At 40.7% G+C, this 17574-nt stretch overlaps 1 protein-coding gene across 4 annotated transcripts in view; it reads right to left on the minus strand.

Annotated features, from left to right (window-relative positions):
• The window catches only part of col15a1b (collagen, type XV, alpha 1b), a 37734-nt gene that overhangs the window by 19303 nt on the left and 857 nt on the right, over nt 1–17574 (minus strand). The gene's annotated exons all lie outside the window — the stretch shown is intronic.

The following is a 17574-nucleotide window of genomic DNA, read 5'->3' on the forward strand; positions in this document are numbered from 1 at the left end:
TGTGTGCGCGTTTGTGTCTGTATGTGTGTGTGTGTGTGCGTGCGTGTGTGTTTATGTTTATGTGCAAAATGGACGTCTGGACATTTTACACGTTTATTGTCACAAATGCAGGTGGGAAGGTGGGGCAGCACACACACACACGCACACACACACATACACACACACCTCCAGTCCAGATGTGCACTCATTACTTCTCTGTAATGACTGAAAGTAACAGAGTAACTCGGCTCAAAGAGGACTAAATTACTAAATTTACAACCAGCATGCTGACCAGTGGCCACTTCAGAGGTTAACCTTCACTCCTCCCCCCGTGAGACACATTTGAACCTAATGGCCGGTCCGTGCTGCTGGAATCTGGTCCGAGACCGACTTGGCAGCACACACACACACTCGGTGGTGATTACCAGTCATAACTTGGATTGCAGCCATTTCAACATGTAGTGCGACCTTTTTAATGGATTTACTGCTGTGAGAAGTTCCCAGGGAGTGTTAAATGTTCTGGATAAAACTTAAAAATGTTTTATGTGTCTGAATCTGCAAAATCATTTGAAGTTTTTGTAGATGGGCGCAGTCATTGTTCACCATCACTTGGAAACACGAGCACAGAAATGTGGAACAACACCTTCAAAGGGCCCGGGGAGAAATCCTATTCTGATGGCGTCATGTGACAGGGATTAAATAACACATTCAGCACTATATTCATACTGACACCACATGGGATTTCTAAAATAACAGATCCAAAACATTAATCAGCAACGTTTTTTTTTTCATTTGTCATTTAATAATTCCCAAAACCATTAACCAGTGTGATTGACGAGTCTCTCTGCAGCCGGAGTTACACTTCACGTCAATCAGAATGAATCCATTAATTCATTAACTGCACGGGTTCTTGGTGTCATTCTGTGTTATCTTTTTTAACTCAGGGAGTCTGCAGTCAACTGCATCCCATTTTCCCTTCGTCATCCGCTCCTGAATGTAATCCTCACCATGTTGGCCACACGAACGCTGGATCAGCTTGTGACTTATAAAACCAATATTAACAGCTCCCTCAGTGTTGCCACGTACAATCCTGAAACCTCAGCACTTGCATGCCAGACAAAAGCTCTCCACTGCTGCGGTCTCCTCTCTCCAGCCTTCTCCAAAATCAGCAGAAAACCAACACACAGATCTGAAGACAGGATGCCACATGAAGGCAGTGTAGATCACAGAAGCACCAAATATCAACATGAGGAGGACTCTAAATGTTGAATGCACATATATTAAACTAAAACAAGATTTTTTTTTTTTTTTTTATGTGACAAGACAAATTCCTTCACATGAAACATTGCTTTTCTCCAGTCAATGAAATGCAAAAAAATTTTATTTTACATTTATCCATCTCCGATCCCTGGAGGCGATCACAGCTAACTCAGCTAAGGCAGGGTACACCCTGGACAGGACGCCAGTCTGAACACCATCACACTGACGCGCCTTGCATGCACGTTTTTAGACTGTAGGAGTAAGCTGAAACACCCAGAAATAGATAAATTTAAAAAAAAAAAAATCAAAACTATGCATGGATAGAACATGCAAACTTCACGCAGAAAAGCACTAACACTCACCACCTTTCCAGTGTCTCAGAGGTTTGTACTGCGATCTGGCTTTGCTGTTTCCAGCTGCACTCCGCTCAGCAGGGAACACAGAGACCGGCCCCCCCGCGCTGGCTGGCACAGAGACCGGCTCCAACGCCTGAGCGTCCTCGGCCCTCACCGTGTCGCCTCTGCCCACCCACTCCGCTGTGCCAGAAGGGCCCGGGGAGGTGATGGATGGAGAGGTAACAGCAGGAACGGACGGAGGAGAGGTGGTGGTGCTGGGCTTGGGGTTTGCCCAGATAAAGCTCCACCACTGGGCTCGCACAGGAGCGGAGGAGAGGAGTAAGAGTGTGAGAGAGAGGCCGATGGCGCCCATCCTCTGTTCTGCAGCTCCAAAGTACAAGACAGGTGCTCGGTTTCCACCTATGAGAAGCTACTGGCACATGTAGAGTCCATAAAGGTGTAAAAATAGTCCAGGAGGTCTGGAGGAAGCAGACGTTGTGCGGGAGGAACCTGTTGACCTCTCACTGCATCCCTCTCCCTTCTTCCCTTCTTCCCACTTCGCTATGGCCTCGTTTTCAACAGCAATCTCTGCCTCTTGCTCTGTTTGTTGCTCCCTGACGTTTCCACCCTCCTCTCTCGCAGAGCAATTATTGACTCCCCCTCCTCTGGAGGGAGCCCTCCACAATGCAGCTGACTTCATTTTCTTTCCCCCTTTTCCCTCAGACAGGAAGATTAAAGAGCGAGTTATACTGCTGCTGCTTCTTCCTCCTCCTTCCCCATCTTTCCCCAGTCTCTCCTCCTATTTCTCTCTGTGTTTATTCTTCGGATCTCATCTTTGCATCTATTCAGATGGGTTTAGCCTTGCACCAATATTTGGATCTGAGCTTAGTGAAGTTCTTGACTGACACTGGCATGAGTGAGATTTGCACAAGAACACTTATTTGAAACTTTATCCTGCAGTGTATCTCTGTCTGAGACGACCACCCCTGTCTACATTAGACCATAAACACTCAGCTGTTAATAATCTCCACACCTCTTTATCCACTTTAGAGCCACTGGAGCTGATTCCAGATGATTAATGTTAAAGACAGATTCGCAAAGAGAGACAGACACATAAAACTGATGCTTTTTTTTTTTTTTTTGGACTATGGAAGAAAACCATAGAACACAAACATAAACAGGAAGAACATGCAAACCCCACAAGCAAAGACCCTCTAGAACTGAAACTATGGATATCCTCAGTGTTCAATGCATATGAAGAAAAGATAAACTTATCAATTAGAAAGCAACATATTTCAATATCAATTTAAATTGTAGGCATACTCATTTGCAAATTATGATGAAAGAAGTAATGCCGATCGAGTTTTGTTAATTGTGGGTCAGTATGGTATGAGATAGAAGACACACTCAATAAAACACAAGTTATAAGTATCCCAAACACAATTTATGTACATAAATATGAATATCTATAACTAAATGCCGGCCTGTTTAATACTGCTGAGACTGCTGATTCCTCAAAATGAAGAGTAACATCAGAAGATTGGCTGAAGCAGCAGATACGAAAGCAACACTGCTTCATCCATCTATTTTATTTATTTTCGTAATATAGCCAATCCTTCTGAGAACTTTTGTGTGCTTTTTACTTCTTCTTAGCCTGTCCCTTTGGAATAACTGATGTTGTTCTCATTAGAATAACAGAGAGGTTTATCTTGTGTCTTCACCATCAGTCTCCACTTCAGAGCTATTTTTGCCCGGTCGGAGGTTAAGAGGCGGACTGAACCACCAGCAGCTTTCTGAAGGGGAGGCTAAGTTATTGTTAAAGAGCAAAATGCTCTTAAAATATTTATTTGGCTAAAAAATAATGTTATTTCGTAATGCTAACTTTTTATTTTATTTTTTTCTAAATCACACAGAGAAGCTCATGAGAACCGTCCCTATGCCGCAGTTGGGGAGGATCCCCTCACTGCGAAGACCTGCTTGAGTTTTCAAGACATATAACTAGAATGAATGAGCTCAGGCAACACTATTGACCCATGGTACTGGGAGGACTGTCTCTTTTTAAGGGCATAGAGGCAAAGCGTTCCTTCTCCACCTCTTATGGCAATATGCTATATTTTAATTTTAACAAACGGCAAAAAAATAAAGCAAGGTGATACAGTCCTACTGAAACAGTCTTCACTTTTGAAGATATTTTTCTCATTGGCTGCTGCGTAATGTTTTTGCAGTCAGTAATTAAAACTATTAATAGCCCATGCAAGTGAAATTGAATTATTATAACACACTATATAATATACTCTTTTGAAATATTTGGTTCTTGCATGAGGAAGGAAAGGTTAAATTACATAAATATGCAGTATCAGGCCTTGTTTTGTGAAGTTTTCTAACTTTCATATCAGTAAATAAACATCTCTTCAAAACGACATTTCCCCAATCTTACAAATACTAGAATTAACATTTGAAGGCAGATACAGTAAATACATAAAAGATGATGCTGATGTGTAACAGACGACATTTGTTAACCACCTGATTACAATCAAGAATGTTTCGATTGAGAAAAGTTGAATGGAGGCATTTATGAAGTGCACACTCTCTCCTCGCTGCAGCTCGCTGATCATGGATCCAGAACTGGGGCCCCATGTTGCTGATCACAAAGGGATGCCTGTTCTGTTCTACTGTGCGTCTATAAATGTTTGGTGAGGTGCAGGACGAGGGCCGGACTGCCACTGAAGATGGGGCACCGGGGAAGGCGTGTGTTTAGGCTGATAAACTAAACATTTGATATTTCATACAGTAACACAACACCTGGAGCTAGAAGCAGATGAAGGCTTGAGTCATTGATCATTGGATCGTTTGAACGCGATTCAAGGTTTCATCTTCCGTAACTAATCTGATGAGAAGGTGGACAGAAAAATCAAATTTTTCAAAAAAAATAAAGGCCAGATGTTTTTTTAATGAGATGTTAGGGAAATCAGATTTTTTTTTTCAAAACAGACTGTGTAAATGTACTAAAACATAAATGACCTGATAAACTGATGAAAGACTGTGAAAGATGAAATCCATTCTGTTTCTGTCGAACAAAATTACTCACTACAGTCTGATGAGAGAAACTTTCAGACAGTCAGATCAAAATAATGCAAAATGAAAAGTGAAGTCAGGCGCTTGACTTCGTTCATCTGCAGCTGGCTTATTTTACAAAGGTCTTGCTGGCATGAGAAGTCGGGGGCTCCACTCATCGATTAAGGGTTAAAAAAAGGATCAAACTGAACAAAAACTGCATACAAAAATATCATTTCAACAGTTAAACTAAATCTGACACAGTGGAAGCCGTTCAGAGTGGAAGTGAGTGGGTCAAATCTGATTGGCCGCTGGCAGCAAAGAAAGTTCAGGCATGGCCCACATTTCTCACATAAAAGCCACATTGTCTTTGTTGTGCTGGTTTTTCAGCTCCACGGAGGATTATTAGGATTTGTCGGCTGTGCTGTTCGGAGTGTGAATATCGCAAATCAACTTTGGAAAGAAAACTCTGTAATTCACACTGCACGTCTAACGCTTTACGTTCCTGATGACTCTCGGTTACGATCAAACCCTGAGAACCCTGCGACTCGGAACACGGTGATGCCTTAATTGTTGTGGGAGAAAAGTCACAGGGCAGTATCTATTGGAGCAGATGATGGGTTTAAGACTCAAAGAAGGGGTGAAGGAGGTAACCCCTCCGATTAGTCAGGGATGAGGGGATAAAGCGTGGGATGGGAAGAGCGCGGCTGGGAGGGATTCGAGCAGGGAGTCACAGGGGCCACGCTGACGCTTCATCGCTGTGACACCTGCAATGTACGACCAACACAGAGGCAGACATACGCAGCGTCACTGGTATGTACTGCATAATTACAACCTGTTAGCCCCCCAGCAAACCGCTCATCCCTCTGCAGCCTCATTAAGCTGAGGTTTGCTGACCGCTGGTCTGCAGCTCAACAGGTCATTTATGACAATAATTTGTCTCAACATTCAGTCATTAAAGCTGTTGTGAACGTGTTGTTTTAACGTCTCATGTTCTCACATCAGTCAGACATTATTACTCTGAGAATATGAGCTACAAGTAAGGTTCACTCGCGTTTTCATTTAGATTTGACTCAGTATATGACATTTTACAAATGACTGCTTTACTGTGTTTAAGATTTTCATTTGGTGTTACACATTCAGGCAACAGAAAAGATTTCTCTAGAAAAAATATGTTTAAAAATGCTGAAAATTGGGATTAAAATTAACCTTATCACACAAGTCCTTTTGTAAATATGGTAATATACTTTCTAAGTTTAAAAACAATAGCTCTTTCAGCCTGACAAACTGAGCAGTTCTTGTTTTAGCTTGAGTTTTGTTTGTTATTCATTAAAAAAAAATGACGTCCACACAAAGTGGCAACACAATAATTCAATCTGGTGACGTAATTTCAATTAAGGTTGATGGTGCCAATTAGTAGCAGAAAGAAAAGAGCAACCTTTATGGACTTTAACGTTTAACATTTCCAGATCTTATTTTTTATTCCTACAGTCTGCATGCTGACTCCTATTCAGGGCCCCTGGATTCCAGGGAAGGGTAACCCCATCACCCTTCACCTCTGTCTCACTTCCTGCCCTACCTAGCAACCCGAACAATTAATCCTAATTGGTTTACTGTCACTGCCGATCACACAGGGATGTGATACATTTCTCAAAGGAAACCCATGTGTCACGTACTTAAGAGGCCTGTAGGATGACAAAAAAAACAAAAAACAATAAACTGTGAAATTATTGTAAAGGTGTTTTTTTTTGTTCTAAAAGTATCATTTAAGATTATAAACATGGTCATATTTAATCAAGTCATCTCAAATCTGTGTCATACACCACAAATATATTGTAAAAGGACAATAAAAGAATAGAGAGAGATATTAAAACTCAAAATGCATCCTAGTTAAATTAAAAAACTCTGCTACCACCTGCTGGTCAAATGGTTTTCTAATCTCTAAATCACAGATGTCAAGTGGTCCAAACAGGTACAGCATGATGACAAATAAATACTGTTACAATATTGTAATGTTTTTAAAGGTGCATATTTGTGAAAATGCAGCAAAATGCACAACAGGCAAATTTACTGAAAATATATAGATTAGTGAAACTACAGCTTCATATAATGGATTACAAGTAAATACACTTTCATGAAAACATGTTAGAAAATCACTCTGGTTCACAGCTGGAACATCTGGAACTCACCTCCAGATTTTTAAGCTTTGAAAAGATGTAATTTTTTTTTGAGTAACCTGCAAAGGGGTTAAACCAGGGCCACACACAGAGTTTCACATTTCATGTCCCGTTTGTGTCCCATGTGCTTGTACAGACAATACAGACGACTGATTCAAGTGGAAATGCTTTTAACAGAGATCAAGTTGTTTTCTTCTGTAAAACACAGACTCTTTTCTATTTTCTCTGAGACCTGCTTTTTGTTTGGAAGAAAACTCACTAAAGCCACTTTGAGGCATTCACTGTCTTGTTAAAACACTTCTTTATTCGTTACTGTGTGTTAAATTTCTTTGTGCAGAAGGTAGTTCCTGAAGCGTCCTCTTAACCGGCTCTACAGTAAACACCTGAGTGGGCGAGCAGCAGAGGTCAACAGAGAGCGTCTGTTCGTCAGTAATGATCTACCACACATACACGTTTTCAGACGCTCCGGCAGTCAATGAAACCTGTGTTGCAGTTTTTTTTTCTCCCTCTCCTCTCTCTCATGCACCTCCCTTTCCTACCTCCTCCCTCTTCCGCTCCTCCTACAATGTGTTTTCATTTCATATTTCTGGAACATCAGTCTGGAAACATCAGGACACTTTTATAAATCTCTTATTGGGTAAAGTGGACAAGAAAGGTTGCAAAAAGGTCTCAAAACCAACAGTAGCTATTGAGTTTTGACTCACTAGATTATTGATTATAATCACGAAAGTCGGTGAGTCAACATGCTGTTTAAAGACAGTCGTGCAAACGTAGATGTGACAGGGAAAAAATGAATGCATGGTTAAAAAAAAAGTATTGAATGTAAAATATTCAAGCATTTAAACCTATAGGCGTATTTGGTGTCAGAGTAGCAGGAACTGCATTATGGAGGCTTGACTTGCCTGTAATTTGCAGCTGCATCACTAAGGGGCAGCAACACTTCGCAACACACACTCACACTCACACACTCACACACTGCAGGCTCACTGGTGGCTGTCTGAGAGCGGGACAGCCTGAGCCTGCAGTGTGTCTCATCGGGTCTCCTTTGTGTCCCGGTCGGCAGGTGGGAGACCAGGAATGTCAGGAATGCCAGGGAAGATGATGGACGTGCACGGACACACACATGCACACACATACATGCTGAAACTCTTTGAACCTCTTCAGGCTTCAGCCCCCACCTCAGACAAGACAAAGGGAGACTACCTGCAGGCTAAAGGGCCAGTGTGGCCTGGGAATGGGTTAAATCCATCAGTCTCTATTAGCTGTCTTCCAAAATAAGTTCAGACGACACAGTGGCTCCAGCCACAACAGAGCGGACAAGGGCGGCGGCGGCCAAAACACCAGCAGGACCAGCATTCATCTTCTTAATTACTCAACATTTGAAAAATAAAAAAGACTGACAGCAAAAGATCTATAACTTAGATTCAGGCTGAGAACAGTCAGTTCGAAAAAAAAAAAAAAAAAAAGAAATAGCAAAAAACAGCACAAAATAAATCAAAATTGATCAATTTAGTGATGAATAATTCATTAATGTTTGGATAGCTGGTTTTAGCTGACATCTGTAGTCAATTAGAAACTGAGATATTGAATCTGGAAGAGAATAGTGACCGGGACTGAGCCTTGAGGCACTCCACAGTAAACTAGAGTCGCTGCAGCGATGAAGCAGGATTTCTCAGCGTAGAAAAGAAATGCTAACAAATGACTGGATTTGGTGGCTGTGTGACATTTACCAGTATATAAACTTGCAAGGCAGCTTTTCCCCAAAAATTTGGCTTGAAAGATGGATTTATGTAAATAGACTGGTCCAAAACTGGATTTTAATTTAAAAAAAAAAAATTTAAAATTCCACATGAAACTTTTGAAACATTGAACCAATTCTGCTGATAAATTCAGTTGAACTGCAGTGAATATGTTGGTAAAACGATTTAATTATTGACTATGAATATCTGAAGTGTATTTTAGGCATGGAAAAGAGTGTGTAACAATGGAAAGAGAATGACACACAAAGAGGAGAATATTGGGAGGCAGAAGCCTTATCAGATGGAGAGTTTGACCTTTGGGCAGGATTAGCCCAAACACTTGACCTGCCCACTCAGACACATACCAGAGAGTCAGTGAAGGCATGGAAAACATAGAATAAAGGTTTGATTTTGCCTGCTCACATGTTTTCTCGCTGCTGACGAGGCAAACATGACAGACGGTCTTGCATCTGAAGCCCAAGTCCAGAGCTGCGAGTGACGAGCAACAAATACTAAGTGCTGCCTTGATACTATGAACAAGACGCATCAAAACCTGGACAGAAAACCAAACTCTGTGTTGTCTGACAATGAAATAAAGCATTTTATTTTACCTCAGCTCTTCATTTCAAAGCATAACAGGAGTCTATGTGAGAATAAGGTGGCACTGACACTCCCCAGTATGTTTCATCTTTTCACAGACTTTTAATCCTGCGTGTGATTAAAAACCTGCAACACGAGCTAACAGGACAGGCTTCCAGCCAGTTACACTTCAGGAGTCATGGGGCCAACATAACACAGCCCCAGTCTGAGATGCAGCTGATCAGACACATCAGGAATGCGGTGGAGTTTATTTAACCATCATTTTCTTAAAAGGTTTTTCCCCCCATGTTTCGGTGATCTAAATCTCACAGAAGGTCACTGTGTGCTTCAATCAGACATCTCAAGGGCTGGAAACTAAACATGTGTTGATGCTTTCAGAAAAACATCCCTGGAAGCTACAGATGTAATCCTATGTGACATTTGACCTCTGAGTGAGGGTAGTTTTAAGTCTAGCATGCGTGCATGTTGCAAACACATGCACCTGCAAAATACACAGAGTATTTGTACTGAAGGAGATACAGACTGATGGTGCCGCTATCCCCAAATCCCTTACCTCTCAGTTTACCTATTTGTTTATATACTGTATAGAATAGAAAAAGGTCATTAATCCAAGAGGGAAATTCTTTATTATACATATTTTTTTGCATATTTTTGCACAACACTGTCTTGTTACTTAAACAAATACAATAACAAATTCTACTGAAAACAATTTTATTCTATTTCCAACATGTTTTAATACCACTCAGTCATAGAATACCGCTTTCCCAGGAGGGTTTTTAATGTTGTGTGAAATGTGAATAAAAATACATTAAATATACCTTATATCTTTCTATTTTTTACTTTTATTTTTATTTTACATCTATTTTTGGTCTTCCATGCTCTTCCGCGATCTATCTATCCTTTCAAAAAAATCCAGCGCTCTGACATTACATTATCCATGCGACTGTATGAACGAAGCAAACGGGTTTGAACCCCACCAATGCTACAGATGAACTTTTGACTTCAAACACACACACACACACACACACACACGACTGCTCAGTGACACACTGAAAGGCCCGCAGCACATTTCCATTCAAAGCGCGCATTGTTGGGAGTGTGAGGGGGTCAGATGTGGACATCTGCAGGGGGACAGTTTCCATTACAGCAAGCATCCATGACCATTACCCCCCCCCCCCCCCCCCCCCCCCCCCCCCCCCCCCCCGGCCCCGCACCCCCTCTTCCATCTTCACCAACACTGACTTCACCTCAGACATACCACAGTCATGTGGAGACAAACAGTGGACATGAGCACACACACCTATGATAAAACACACAAAAACATTTTGCACTTAAACAAATAAATGACACTGCAAACCTGATCTGATACTTTGATCGAATTATGTCTGATCTACTCACATCTGCATTGTGTGTGTGTGTGTGTGTGTGTGTGTGTGTGTGTGTGTGTGTGTGTGTGTGTGTGTGTGTGTGTGTGTGTATTGGGATGTTTGCTCAGCTGCATCTGTTGCTCGCAGAGCTTCTTGAATTGGCTCCTCTGGTCCAATTCGAGTGTTAATGAAACACAAAGGAGGCACAGTAAATGTGCAAATTGAGGAAAACACGGGATTATTGCAGTTGTGATGTAGGAGGTCGATCCCTTCATTGAGACGTGTCTCAAATACCCCCTTCCCCCCACCCCCCACCACGCAAACATCACATCACCCTTCATTTTACCGTCTTGCAGTTTCAACTCAGTGTCCAAAGAAATGAAAACTTTGGAGAAGTCTAAGCTTCTCTAACAAACAAACAAGCTGAATCTTAAAGGTTTGGCTGTTTTGCTGGATAAATGTGACTTAAAGCAGCTGATGGGAGAATGTTCATGCAAAGGTTGTTCTAAATAAATGAATTCAGTATAATTTAGAAGTTGTTTTGCTTGTGTTTTTGTGGACTCTTAATCTTACATCTTAACTGGACTATAAACATTTTTTCTCACACATTTAATTGTGATTTTGATTTAAATTTTAAAATTAAAGGAAACATTTCATTTCTTCTCCTAAAACAGACACATATTTGTAATAATGTATATTATAAGCTAAACTTATTGAGAATATGACAGAAATGTCTTTAAATATTTCAGCTTCTGAGATACACTGGTATATCCACGTGTTCCTTAATGGTCGTTCTGCTGTTCTTGCTTGCATTTTTTTGTTGCAATGTGACACATCCTTCATGTGAACTTCTGGAAAGGACAGACAACCTTCAGAAAGAAAATGTGACAGGAAAATATTATCTCATATTTGCTCCATTTTTCCTCTGGCAGAGTACCATCTATTGACATCCACCCACTGAGAATCCGCCACAGAAATGCTCATTGTTCAGAAGAGCAGATGCCGAATGTTGGACAGTGTGCTGCTTAGCTGATCTCTCTCCAAAAAAAAAAAAAAAAAAGTCTTAAGAAGTTTATTTTTAATGATAAATTAATAATTTTACAGCAGGTCTTTTGATCAAGCTGTTGAACTGTACACCCCTGCGACTTCCAGAAGTGAAAAAAAAAATGATGGTGTGTGTAAAAAAAACTCACAAAGAGTTCACATGGATTTTTTTTTCTGTCTTTTCTTCGCGTCCACATTTTATGGCTCACTCACTTACTCATCACAAGGAAGGAACCACAACCACAAGAACGAAAATCACAACAGAGACCAACTTGGCGGCACCGAGCTGCACTGCAACACAACCAGGGAGGCTGGGTGAAGGACGGGATCTGATCTGTCACGTGTGATCTAAATGTAGATGACAAATGCATGTTACAGTCTCTTGAAGTTCAGGTTTGCTTTGTTTGGCATAAAATGTTCTTTATTTAAAAAATAAAAACGTCACAGTTCGTCTCAGCACATGCATTTGCAGTGCAAACCAGCTCACAAACAAACTGGTGAATGTGATGCTGTTCATCCATAACGTTTATCCCTAACACGGTGACAAATAAAAGAAAATGAAGGCATTGGAGACATACTTAGAAATGCAGATCCATGAAATTCATTGTTTACTGTCTGGAGTGAGAAGTTTAATGGACAAGGCGAATCATTGAAATCCAGCTGTTTTAAAAATCACTTTCACTAAAAATTAAAATTGATCTAACATTTGAAATCACAACATCATCACAGACTAAATGTATCCACCTTGTATACAGTCATAATAATGAAAACACACCTAAATATATTTAAACTATATATGCTATTCCCGTGATCTTACAGTGTCTTCTTTAAAGTTTTAGGGAACTTTCAGATTTTATTTATGTCATTTTCTGGCTTTAAAGTTCATTTGTTACTATCTGTCATATTGAACTGGTTTGCTTAAAGTATAAGACCCTTGAATTAATGAATTAAATGTATTGATCATCAAACAAAACAAGAACAACAGACAGTGAAAAGGAAAAAAGAAAAGAAAAGAAAAGAAAAGGCTCTGAAAGCAGCTCTGTATGCATTCCTGTGTGTTCCTCACACAGGTCAGGTAATTACTGTCCCTCTGCCAAGTCATTACTGACTGATGCCATCTCAGTGGCTCTCCAAACTCACTTTCATCTTTCCACACCGGCTTTCAGCAGGCATTTAAATACAGTGGGCCGAGTCTAGACATTGTTTCAGATTGAGCGCTGAGCAGGTCTGGGATAGGAAGATGGGCTTTGCACACCGATGTGAGTGTTTCCATCACAGTGAATGGAGTAGAGTCTTACATGAGCTGAAACATGACGAAACTCTTCATGTTTTAAGGTACACGATAAAGCAGTACTGCTGTGTGGCATCTTTTTGTGCAGTAAGAAAAAAAAATGGTTTACTTACAGGCCTGGGAGTTAAAGACATACTGGAGGATCCTTAGAACCAATCAGCGTTGTTTGGTTCCGAATCGTGATTGGGCAGTCATAATGACAATCAATGTGGGAACGTGTTTGCGTGATGAGACATATCGAGTTGCTGCCTCTGTGCGCGCTCTGGTTTCGAGCTGCGGATGCGCAGAGCATTGTTTAGGAAGTGACATGCAGCGGGAGCGACCAAAGCACATCATTCAGAAGCGACATGATTACAAATGTGTTTTAATTCTATGCGGAAAGACGATGCTCCAGCTGCGCGAAGATGTAAACAAACTGACATGCGGCTGACGTGCGCGCTCCCCACAGTCCTCATGCGGAGGGAGCCGCGCATGCGCAGTGCTCCAAAAAATGGCAAATCGGCCCTGTTGCACGAAATAGGCGGAGAATCCTCGAATATGTCTTTAAGGCCAAATGTGCTCAATGTTGAATATGCGGATAAATATGAGCAGAGAATTTTGTCCGTCTTCTGTGTTCATTAGGTATGGAATTTGGTAAATTTATAAGTGTGTGTAGATACTCGAAAATCTACATTCCCTCGAATGACACCAACACAAAGAAGCTTCAGATGAATTGTGTGATCAATTTATAAACATTTTCACTAGAAAAGTGAAAAATATAAGAAAAACAATTATTACTCCAGATCATATTTTAAATGCTACTTGGGACACGGCCACTTCCTTTTCACAGTTGCTTCATCAATGTTTGGATTCGAAATGTCCCACATGAAACCACTGACACGCACCGCTCTCTACTGGATGTGTTGGTTTATAACCGAGTCGACATGCATTTCAGAGGACTATGAAGGCAGTGGTGCATGACAACATTTGAAATGCACGTACCAATTTCCACTCATAAAGGAAGCAGCTTTCGTATGTTAACAATAACCTGTAAATGTAAGTGATTGTCCAACTCACTGTTATCCATTTCCACCAGCTCACACTGGTAGAATGATGGAAGTTCATGTTAAGTGAAAATGGGCCAGACGGTGATCAAACTTAAAAATTAGAGCATAATGTACCACAGCATGCAGGAAGAAATGCAGCATTGAAACACACACAACATACTGTTGTCTATGGAGTCTACTTTGAACTTCAGAAAGCAGTTTTTCCGGAAATGGAAATGCCATTTTTTTTCCTTACTCCTTTTATGTGCCTGATTTTAACAACTACGTATCTTTTAATCACGAGCAAGTACAGTCAGACCACATGTGCCTGTCGTCCAGAGTCAGTCCTACCCAAGGGGACATCCTAAGCAAGATTCGATATGGCACCCACCCTCCATCGATTATTTATAAATGCTTACAAAAGAATAACTATACATAAGCTACATTTACAATAATATAACTGCAATAACAAAATAAAAAAAACATGGTTTGCATTTTTCCAATCCCTATTCAATCTGTAATCTCATTTTGAAAACATTGGGCAGCAGAAGCAGAGCAAGCAAGCCATTATCTATTTGAATACATGAGCCTGTTTCTATTTTTTTTTCTGCATTAGTAATATCCAGCTTTAATATAACTTTTGTTGCCCCCTGGAGGCCAATGCGCAATTAGGATTTGGCTATAATGCTAATGAATGAGCAAGCCCTGCTGCCATCGTGCTCCAACAGCATTTTAAAATATAGTGAAGGCGATATAAACTCATACATCAGTCAAAAATCTTATTGCACTCTAACAGATTAGAGCATGCTCTTTTTCTGTAAATCATAAGGAAAATATATGGAGACTGAAATCAAATTAAGAATTCAAAGGAGATGCGGTGGTACTGTGGTGCCAGTGTTGATGTGGATGATTCAGTTCTGATTCTGCACTTTGGCCTAAATGCAGCAATCTGGCAATGACGGTGCATATTAATATCTGAAAAAGACCCAATGCCCCGTGAAAATAAACACAACATTTAGGCCGTCTTCTCGTTTCCTCAGTAGGTAAAAGACTTTCTTTGTACAATTCATGCCTCAAAGCTCAGACAACTTCCAGCAAACACACAATGACAGTGAGTCATGTTCAGCTTTTCAAACCGATCCCATGGAAACCGAGCGATCAAACAACAACATGAGACAAGACATATTTTAATGTCTATACGTCACAACCAGTGAAGACTGTAAATCAGTTTTTTTTTCCTTACAACGACGAGGTCCGTCAGAAAACAACGTTTGGTTCATTTCCTCTGCAACCATGCAACTTTTTCTTTCCTTCCCTCATTTTCAACCACAGCTCACAGAGATTTCCTCTAAATGCCATGAGAACCGAAGTATAAGGAATACATCATCTCTGCAAGCATCGCATCATGGAAAATATGTAAGAGGGACCATTCTCAACGGAAAGTCCAAAGACCCAAGAAGAAATGCTCATTCTTCTTTTCAAGTTTCCAGTGGGAGGTTTTCATTTTTCCGGTTAAGTTCCTTCACAGAACTGACGGTTACACACAAACAGCAGTGACACCTTGTACAGTTGCTCCATTGTGGCTAACTGTGTTCAAATCAAACTCACTCTGTGTGAGTGAGCGCATTCCAGACGGCGCTCGATCCTCTTAATACACCCAAGACATTTAGGTAGAGGAGCTTTAATACGGCTCATCGTCAGGTTTCAGACTCCGAAGGAAGTTCTCAGTGCAGAAACACCGGAAATCAAATAAGGTCAGGAGTGGAAGCGGGTCATAGTTCATGGTGGGAGGGGGTCAAATGAATGTGAACAACTATGTTTTTTTGACATCAGAAAAAATTACAGATGACACATGGTCACAACTGAGGACGTCAGCGCTAACAAGGCTGAAACTGTCGTGAGTGAAATAATGTCCCTGGGTTTTACAGTACAGAGGAAACTCGTCAGAAACAGTCTCCCACTGGGCTCACCTCGCAATCATTTATATTGGCTAAACATGGAATCCTTTCAGAGCAATTCAACCAACGCTAAATGGAAAGTGAAGGTTCCTTGAGCCAGAAATGAGTGTTTTCCCTTTTTTCCTTCTTTTTTTTTTTTTTAAGCTGGCTGGCATGATGAAGTTGGAAACCCGGAACACACAAACACCAAATTCTGTTGTGAGCTTACAGCATGTGTAAAGAAAGTAACATGTGGAGTGTGCATCCGTTTTTGATTCAATTATGGAGAGAAGTCTTATAAATCAGTATAAAATATTGACAAACATGAAGGGTAGATGAGTTGAAATTTGCTCAAAGGCACTTTTTAGAATGCTCAGATGTTCATGTGCTTCATAATGTTTGCACCAACACTACAAAGTTAATGTCTGTATGGATCTGGTAACAGGGTTTTGCCAATAAGTCAACAGAGTTCAACAGAGGTGTACTCTATTTGTCATTTACTTTTTATTTTTTTAGAGCTAATATGAATAATTATGCAATGTCAATGCATTGCATAACGCCCAGGTTCTACATATTTGCATTTGAACCAAATCCTCATTTTCTGGAAAATCTGTTTTCCACAGGAAAGTTGCCTAACACAACATTTTAATTTATTCGATGCCAGATGTTAGAGCCTTAATGGTTTGTTCCTGAAATGATTTGCTCAGTGGCGCCCTGGCAATAACGTCTCCACTATGTAGCTCTTTCACTGGGTTTAACATATGATTTAGTCACAAGATTGTTTTTCAAACCGCCGAGCCTTCGGCAGTTCATTATACCAACAATTACTGTGTGTAATGTGAGGAAAATATAAAATGGACTTGATTCCTGGTTCAGACTTTTTGTGATTGCTCAACATGGAACAAGACCTTTGTTGACAATTACCAAAAAAATCTTCTACACATGCTCGACATCTCACTTCAAAGTTCAGCGAAACCCCCCCCCCTTCCACCCAAACATGTCAGTCACTCGAACAGCCATCGCAGGGCACAGGAAAGCCCTCGCACCATCACCACACACACACACACACACACACACACACACACACACACACACCGCTCACCTCTCACCCTGGGGCAGCGTTTGAGTTGTCGTCAACAAACACACACAGTATAAAGAGGGCAGAGGAAGCCGAGCCTGTCGGCAAACAAACAATCGCCCTCCAGCAGAGCTGGATAAGAAGACCCTCACCACCTCAACAGCAGAGGTGTGAGGATGTGAATGGGAAGAGTGTGAGAAAAGCTCTCAAGTCAAAACTTTTGCTTGTCATCACCCCAGAATAAAGAGCATCAACTGATAACTGCTCCTGAGAGACAAAAACAGCAACAAGAGAGAGGATTTTGTTTAAAAGTTGAGATTTTTGATCACTGTGAAAGACAATAAAAACTTCAATGCGACATAATTAAACGACCATCATCTCTCCATCCGTCACGCCTGACAAAACAGGTGCATTTTAGTCAGCTCATGTGTCCAAACATGCGACTCTTGTAAAAAGTTGCATTTATTACAAAATGAGATGTCAGAAATGAAAAGAAAGACATGACTTCTGTGAGCCGCTTTCTGTTTTAACAATTTGTGGATTTACCTTGCAGCATGATGTCAGAGCAGCAGTAGATTCTAATATACATTTACCATACTGTTTAGCTTTACATTTGTCAATACCTCTACATACAAACAACATTAATAACAACTTTCTCTTGTTGATTGAGTAGTTTCAAACACATTTT

This window comes from Salarias fasciatus, chromosome 18 (assembly GCF_902148845.1).
Source record: "Salarias fasciatus chromosome 18, fSalaFa1.1, whole genome shotgun sequence".
Lineage (NCBI taxonomy): Eukaryota > Metazoa > Chordata > Actinopteri > Blenniiformes > Blenniidae > Salarias > Salarias fasciatus.